The sequence below is a fragment of the Spodoptera frugiperda genome, chromosome 5 (assembly GCF_023101765.2).
Source record: "Spodoptera frugiperda isolate SF20-4 chromosome 5, AGI-APGP_CSIRO_Sfru_2.0, whole genome shotgun sequence".
NCBI classification, from domain to species: domain Eukaryota; kingdom Metazoa; phylum Arthropoda; class Insecta; order Lepidoptera; family Noctuidae; genus Spodoptera; species Spodoptera frugiperda.
This window is the reverse complement of record NC_064216.1, coordinates 6774148-6782196: the sequence shown is the minus strand read 5'-3', so window position 1 is coordinate 6782196 and position 8049 is coordinate 6774148.

Below are 8049 nucleotides of genomic sequence, written 5' to 3'. Positions count from 1 at the left end.
ATAGTGATGGGACAAATACAGACGCCACAACATTACTATTTTTTTGAAAATCGACTAAAACTAATATATACTTTTAGGAAATCAAAAATGGAACTAAATAAAAAAAAACACAAACCACACTTATTTATTAATTGTTACAAAAATTCAAACTTAACGGAAACTAAAACAAAATTACCAACTTTTTAATAACAAAACAAATCACATTAAAATTTAATTACACGCGAAATTAATATTCAACAAAAAGGCAGTTCGACCATTCAAACGGGCAGAGGTTCCCCTTGCCAAGTGAGCTCGACAAGAAAAGGGCGCGAACTGCGCTTGCAAGCGCTTATATAGACAGCAGGCTCCGCCCACTCGTGTTCCCGCCATTATCACGAGATCTGTCACTACTCCTCTAACACGGCCTCTCCTGACTGGAGGACGTCCTCGTCTTCCTCTTCCTGGATTCGGAGCGGCTCCGTGGCTCCAGAGGTGCCGGGTACAGGCTCGGTCATCCCCTCGCCTCTAGGATGCACATCATGCGTGGCAGCTCGCTCAGGCGTGAACTCTACCTCCTTATCATTGCTATCTGCGTCTGAAAACATAAGCAAATAACAATCCAATTATAAAAAAAAAACTGAAGATTCACGCTATTAAATCGTATACAATGAACCATAGGCACTACGTTAGCATAGTTCAATCAAACACTAGAGAGGAAGCACTACGTTAGCTATCTCTATTATCGCGAAACAGAGGCACTACGTTAGCTTGTTCCACAAATGAACCATAGGCACTACGTTAGCATAGTTCAATCATCCATTAGAGAGGAAGCACTACGTTAGCTATCTCTATTATCACGAAACAGAGGCACTACGTTAGCTTGTTCCACACCGTAAAAAACACGGATACATGACATAGGCACGACGTTAGCGTATCATGTTTAATCCACACTTGTATGACATAGGCACGACGTTAGCTTATCATACGGGTATACTCACTTTCAAAGTAAGCAGCGCATGTATCCGGAGTCCACTCCCCGCGCCACGGCTTCATGTACTGAGCCGCAGCTTGTGTAGATTTACCGTAGGAGCCCGTCAACAGCTGTAGCTCATATCGGTCGTGGGGAAGTGCTTTGACCACACGATAGGGCCCGCGCATGCCAGAGTCGAGCTTGCCAGTCGATTGTGTCTGCTTAATTACAAAGACAAGTGAGTTAGTTTCAAATGCCCGAGGTGTTTTTCGGCTAGCGTTCACAGTCGTGTCCTGCTGCTGCTGGTTTCTAGCCAAACGCTCCGACGCCCGTTGTCTCTGCATCTCCCTCATCGCTTCACGGTTAGGGTGAGAACTGTCCAGAGCCGCATCACGTACTAAGTGCCTTATGAGAGGCGTGGCTGCTTCGATGCCTACGAGCAAGTTCAGTGGCGATAGCTGAGTGGTCTTTTGCTTAGTTATGTTGAGAATAAGTTGCGATCGCCACATCATGTCTGCCCATTCATCCTTGCGATGATTGCACTGAATGCGAATCATATTCAAAAGTGTTCGGCAGTAACGTTCCACTTGCCCATTTGAATGGTGCATCTCCGGTGTAATGAGATGCAAGTCGATGCCCAACTCTGAGATGAACTTCGTGAAGTCTGAACTCTGAAACATCCTGCCTCTGTCCGCGACTATTAATTTCGGTGTACCAAATAACGAAATAACATTTGTAACAAGTCGTTTTAATTCTATAGCGTCTTGTCCAAACATAGGGTACAATAGACAGAATTTGGAAAAGGAGTCTATTACAATCAGAACATATCGATAACCATTTGATTGAGGCAGAGGGCCTAATGCATCTATATGAACTATTTCGAAAGGGGCACAAGGTTTCTCCCACGAGTGTATTGGTTGTCGTGGAGCCCTCGGGGCCTTTTTTTGCGTTAAACAAATAAGACAATGACCTATGTACTTTTGCACGAATGATTTTAAAGAAGGGAACCAAAAATGTTTTCTAATGAGCTCTAAAGTCTTATCAGCACCAAGGTGATCATGTTCGTCATGAAATATCCTGAGTAAGCTGAGCCTTTGACCTTTCGGCACGTAACACAAGAATCTTGGCTCCTCTCCGATTGGAGAGTACTTGTAAAAGAGTAGATCGTTTTTACGTACGTAGCGGTTTGAATCTAGCTGTCCGTCTGTCAGTTTTTGGATGAGTTGTTGGGTCTCCTCGTCCGCAGCCTGCGCTATTCGAGCCCAGTTTTGCTGTTTACGAACTTCACAAACGTTAACGGGGTTTCGACTCAAATAGTCTGCGTGCGACATTGAACTGCCCTTACGGTATTCCAGGGCGAAGTCAAAGTCCTGCAGATATATCCACCATCTGGCAACACGTGGCAGCAAGTCTTTCTTCTGCTGGGTAGATTTCAGAGCATTACAGTCAGTTACCACTTTAAAATGAACACCGACCAGATAGTGTCTGTAGTGCTGCAGCGCCCTGACCACCGCCAGAGTCTCGAGCTCATAGGAATGGTATCGAGGTTCGGCGCCCTGCGTTCGCTTACTAAAATACTCAACGGCTCGTTTGTGTCCGTTCCCGTGAACCTGAAGGAGCACCGCACCATACCCAATTGAGCTTGCATCTGTGTGGACTTCGATGGGTAAACTTGGGTCGTATATGGCTAATACAGGTTCACTAGTTAAGTGTGCGATTATTTCTTGGCGTGCTTCTTCTTGTTCACTTCCCCACACAAACAATGCACCCTTTTTAGTAAGTTTGGTAATCGGGGTGCTTCTAGCAGCGAAATTAGGAATATAACGACGAAAATAACTGGCCAAACCTAAGAACTGACGAACTTGCTTGACCGTTTTCGGATTAGGGGCTTCTACCAATGCTTTAACCTTAAGTTCGCTCGGCCGTACCTGACCTTGGCTTATGGTGCGGCCTAGGTACTCGATCTCGGTCGATAAAAATGAACATTTCTTTAAATTGATAGAGAATCCAGCATCAGCAAGCGTTTGAAGTACGTCACGCAAGTAAGTAAGGCCTTCGTCTACAGTATTACTAAGTATCAGTACATCATCAATGTACACAAGGGTTTTACCAGATTCCAACTGACGTCGAAGAGTTTTTGACATAATGCGCTGATAAACTACGGGTGCGTTCGCTAAACCATACGGCATTTTTAAATATTCATAATGACCTTCTGGTGTAACGAATCCCGTGAGCGGTATTGCTTCTTCGTCCATCGGAATCTGATGAAAGCCTGTGGCCATGTCAAGGCTAGTGAAGAACTTATGCTTCCCTAACCGGTCGATCTGATCGTCGATCAATGGCAAAGGGAAGCGGTCTTTGACGGTAATCTCATTCAATTTGCGGTAATCAACGCACATGCGGTCCGATCCATCCTTCTTTTTCACTAGAAGTATCGGACTCGCATATTCAGACTCTGATTCCCGAATAATCTTCTTATCGAGAAGCTCTTGAATGATCTGACGAACCTTCAAAATTTCCGGCAACGAAAGTCTATACGGCCTGTAATTGACAGGTGTTGCATTATTTAGTTTGATCGACATGCTGCCAGTATTCACTGTAGTAGCAGCTGTTCCCGAAATAAGAAATTTAGAAAATTCGTTGATCAAGTCAAGCATTCTATCTAGGTCAGAACCGGTCAAAGATGTTTTAATAGGGATATCATCTGTGGATAAAGCACACATGACATTATCGGTACGTCCCTGTTTATAAGTAAGATATTGTTGATCGCGAGTACGAACATAGGTTACTCCTTCACGATTCAACACATCAGTACCGACTATGATAGGGGTGGTTAAAAATTCTGGGGATACCGCATGCAAATCCACTTCCAGAGTAATTTTGTCAAACTCTATTGGTAAAGTAACGAAAAAAGTAGACTCAACCTCTTGACTACCAATACCTCTCAATACTCTAAAAGCAGGTTTGCGTGTGCATCTAAAATGTTTTAACAATGTGGAGGAAACTAGCGATATACTTGAGCCGCTATCAATGAGCACATCAACGGGTATGCCCTGTATGACTGCAACAACTATATCACTGCATCTACTACCTACATTTTCACGACAGAAGTTTACATTACTAGCGTTACTGGATTCTGCCTTCTTTTTAGCAAAACAACTCTCGATCCTGTGGCCAGGTTTTTTACAGAAGCTACATGGTTCGAGTTTCGTTGTGCTGGGAGCAGGGTTACTCTTCTGACCATTTTCACCACCCTTACTATTGTTGAAAATGGGCTTCAACCGTTTATAACAATCAGAGGATTTATGGCCATGCTTACCACACGTAAAACATGCCCCGTCATCGAATCTACGCTTACGCGAACTCGCATCGTAACTAGGTTTCGAAAATCGATCATTATTCGAAGTATTGGGTCTCTTTGAATTTGGCAATTTCGGTTTGACGTAGATCGAAAGAAACTCTACTAACTGATTCGGCATTAACTTTGCATTTGTGGCAGAAGCGCGAATTTGAGGGTCGGTAATGCCTCGAATTACTATCGCAGAGATCAATTCGTCACTCAAGCCCCTGACTATACGCAACCTGAGTAGCGTCCGACGAGCGTAATCTGCATATGTTGAATACCTATCCGAGTTTGTACTCATTACTTCGTACAAAATATTTGCAACATCGGGCTTCCTAGGGCACATTGGTTTAAATTCTCGTTTAAAATTGCTCCAGCTGCGGTCACTAGTTACCCACTCATTAAGCCAGGTCCTAGCGTCCCCTTTAAGGCAATTCCCAATACGAGACAGACACTCATTATCGCTCCAGCCATTAGAGACCTTAGCGCGATCTACCTCCTCACACCAGGTATCTATATCGTGGACACTAGGATCGAAGTTAGAAATAAAATAAGCTTGGTTGGATCTCACCGTAGTATTGATGGAACGTATGGCGTTGATCAGTCGGTCAGCTACGTTGGCATCATGCTCTATGACCCCACTCACGGAACGTTCGGGCGAAGGCGGAGCCGCAGAGTCGCGACGGCTTGCACCTTCTCCGGTCCCAGTCTTCGTCTCCGCTACCCGCACGCGCCGCTGTGGTGGTTGTGACGGCAGTGGCGTTGCGCGGGGTACAGCAGCGGCAATCAGCTCGCAAGGGGCTTGCGGCAACGCACGCTGTTGTTCCTCGAGCGTTGTCAACCGATCTAGTATCTGTTGCATTTGTTGGGTTAATAAATTATTAGGAGTAGTATGTCGCCTTGGGGAGCTGCTTGCCTGCGAACCACGATGTCGGCTGCGCACATCGCGGCGCCCTGTGTGAGATTCAGATTCTCTCGCACGAGAATCATGACGGTAGTGGCGCAATTCGCGGCTTCCAGAACGGCTTCTACTTTTACGATTATTATTAGGCATATTCGCTGCTTCACTGTCAGCAATACAAGCAATGAACTTATTAAATTAATCAAAACGTGCAAATAGCAACTCAGTAAGGCAAGGTAATAGTAAAAGCCAACTGAGATACGAAATGTAAATTGCAATATGTAAAGCAGATGATTCACTATCAGGATAATAAGTAAATTGGAACGTACTCACCAGAACTTACCGATACACTCACACTTAATCACTTACGTACTTCGTATAGCAAAGCCGTTTGCTTTAAACCCAAGTAGCCAATTCGAAACTAACCCAAGAAGAAGAAAAAAAAATAAAAAAAAAATTTAAAAATATATTTGAAGTGCCAAACTGCCAAGTGTTAATAGTTATCTGTGGTCAGAGCGGGTCTGGATACGTGTCGTATCCCACTTCTGATTTTAAGAAATCAAAAATGGAACTAAATAAAAAAAAATACAAACCACACTTATTTATTAATTGTTACAAAAATTCAAACTTAACGGAAACTAAAACAAAATTACCAACTTTTTAATAACAAAACAAATCACATTAAAATTTAATTACACGCGAAATTAATATTCAACAAAAAGGCAGTTCGACCATTCAAACGGGCAGAGGTTCCCCTTGCCAAGTGAGCTCGACAAGAAAAGGGCGCGAACTGCGCTTGCAAGCGCTTATATAGACAGCAGGCTCCGCCCACTCGTGTTCCCGCCATTATCACGAGATCTGTCACTACTCCTCTAACAATAAGAAATTTATTGAATGACAGATTTCACAGTTTTACAATAAAATTATTATAGAAAGAGTAACAGACGAGAAGAAGACTAAATTTCAAAATACATTTTTACTATAATTTCCTATATCTGTATTCGGAAGATAATATGATCTTTCCAGCGCCTGCTATGCTAAACACAGATGTATGAGAAAAGACTTAAGTAGTAGTTCAATAATTGTCCAGAAAGTCGCTAGTGTAGATTTAGAGTACAAAGTAAAAAAAAAATATGTGTGAAAGCTGAGAAACAAACATATTTAAAATATCTTGACTTAGCTCACGAGGTTGTCGACATATAGAATGTGGATTTGATTATCATTGTGCCAATAGTCGCATCGGCCACATTAATCTATACATAGTATAAAACAAAGTCGCCCATTTTGTCTGTAGTCCCTTCGTATGCATAAAACTTTAAAACTACGCAACGGATTTTGATGCGGTTTTCACTAATAGAAAGAGTATTTTCTCCGACAGGTTTTTATATATAATTGAAATACATTGAAACTATATTAGCTGAGTTATAGCGATTTATGTCTAAGAAGTCAGAAAAAAATCTAATTGAAGATTGCATTTGTGCGTGTGCCGCTTATACCGTTGGATACAAGTAAGAACAATGTATAGCAAAAACATTGGTCTTTATTAGTTCTACAAAAAAGTCCGCGATGACATATATCCAGCTTTTTTATTTAAGTCACAAAAACTACTTTTCTGTATTAAAAAAACATTTAATTCGTTGGGTGATGTTTAACTGGTGATATAACCAATAATACATATATCCTTATCATAATAAGTAAGTTCATCATCACGAGCATTTAATTTAGATTATTTTTGCAGTTTACAGTGTGTTATTTAGACATATAGTTTAGGAGATATCACGATATTAGTATTGCGGCACGGTACGGGCCGGCCGCGGCGGTGGGGGCAGCGTCCCTATAAATAGCGCGCCGGCGGCAGCGGCTCCCCATTAGCTAGAGGAGTATAGTATTCGTTGCCATTAGCACTTTGAAATTGGAAGCGATCGGACGCGTTTATTTATCGCAGCTCTTTGAGAAAAATAAAACGTGCTTTTCAGCGCGACAACAATAATTGTATGATAATAATAGGTATTGTATTCTAAGGTTAGTATTAAATCGCATTTATTTTTGATATTTTCTATTAAGATTTTGGTTAAAATTTAAAGTTAGGTCAATTTAATATTAGGGAAATAATTAAAAAAAAATCGTAATTTAAGGTAAGATAAGTTCAGAAAAAGAACTTAATAGAATAGGTATCTTTCTTTTGTTTCATAATTCAGTTAATTTCGCTATCAAAAACTGATAGGGGGGGCGATCAAAGAAGAGTCACAGAAACCAAAAAACATTTTAATATTTTAAACGCGGTTAAGGGAAAGAGAAGTTATTGTGAATTGAAAATTAGTATCCAACTAGCTTCCGCCCGCGACTCCGTCCGCGTGGATGTCGGTCTTCGCGTGGATGTTTTATTTCTCCATTTTGAGTAACTCTAACAATGATATTTTATAAATATCTATTGAAGCCAAATACGGCTAGGCCCATAATAATTAAGGATATCCCTCTACTGCTGTTAAGCTTGCGTTCTGTAGTATAAAAGTGAAAAATTAAGATTTTTTTCTACATATTTTTCCAGGATAAAAAGGAGCTTATTTTATGCCCAGGATAATAAGGTATTATACCAAGTTTAATCGAAATCGAACCGTTAGTTTTCACGTGATGCCTGAACATAGAGATAGACAGAAAGACAAAAAAAAAATTAATCACATATTCCGGTTTAGTATCGATCTATAATTAATAAAAGTACCTACGCCTTTACCTACTTAATAGAAACTAAGCGTAATTCATGTATATATTTGGTGTTTCTGTACCGATTTCTATGATTATTTTTTTTATTTAATAGGTAATAATGTTAACATTTTTTAATTAGGGATGAATGAGTGT